This window comes from Nanorana parkeri, unplaced genomic scaffold (assembly GCF_000935625.1).
Source record: "Nanorana parkeri isolate BGI_ZX_2015 unplaced genomic scaffold, ASM93562v1 scaffold1316, whole genome shotgun sequence".
NCBI classification, from domain to species: domain Eukaryota; kingdom Metazoa; phylum Chordata; class Amphibia; order Anura; family Dicroglossidae; genus Nanorana; species Nanorana parkeri.
The window spans coordinates 334,745-335,433 of record NW_017307584.1 but is presented as its reverse complement, the minus strand read 5'-3'; positions in this window follow the sequence as shown (position 1 = coordinate 335,433).

Here is a 689-nt window from a genome sequence, read left to right as displayed (position 1 = left end):
TGTTAGGTTCTGCCGGGGGGGGGTGTGGGGGGGGGGTGGGAGGAGCATGAACCAGTTAATTAATGGGGCAGACTCAGTCATTATTTTATTTTTTGTCAGATCAGAGTATGCTTCCCGCCCAGGCCCAGGGTGTATTAGCAGTAGAATGAGGAGAGACATTTATTAGTCATATCTTTTATTTTTATTCCACATTAAACTACCGAGACGATCCCGATTTATAGTCCGCGTCTGCCTGGCCCAGACTGAAGCAATTTCTCTGCAGGAAGTATAAAGAGTTTTGTATTTTTATTGTACGGTAAATGTTTTTATATCGTCCCCCTCCCTGCGTTGTGTTCTGTATATAGGAGTATAACAGTGTTGCTTCTTTTTTTTTTATCCATGTACTATCGCTGTATTCTGCTCCACGTCGTCCTGTTTTATCCATCACCTTTACTTCCGTTTCTCTATTATTATTATTTTTATATATGAGTAGCTGTTAAAAAAAAAAGCATTTTGTTGCATGCAAAAAAAAAAAAGAACTTTCAGAAGCGTCACAAAGTATCTTTTTTTTCTACGCCCAACACATACGCAGACTGACGTGCCATGAGATATTTTTTGTCACATTGTGTGAAATGTTTTCCAAGAGCAAAACCCGGAGGAAGTGTAACGAGCCCCTCTGCTCGCAATGTGACGGTTCAGTCCGTCACATT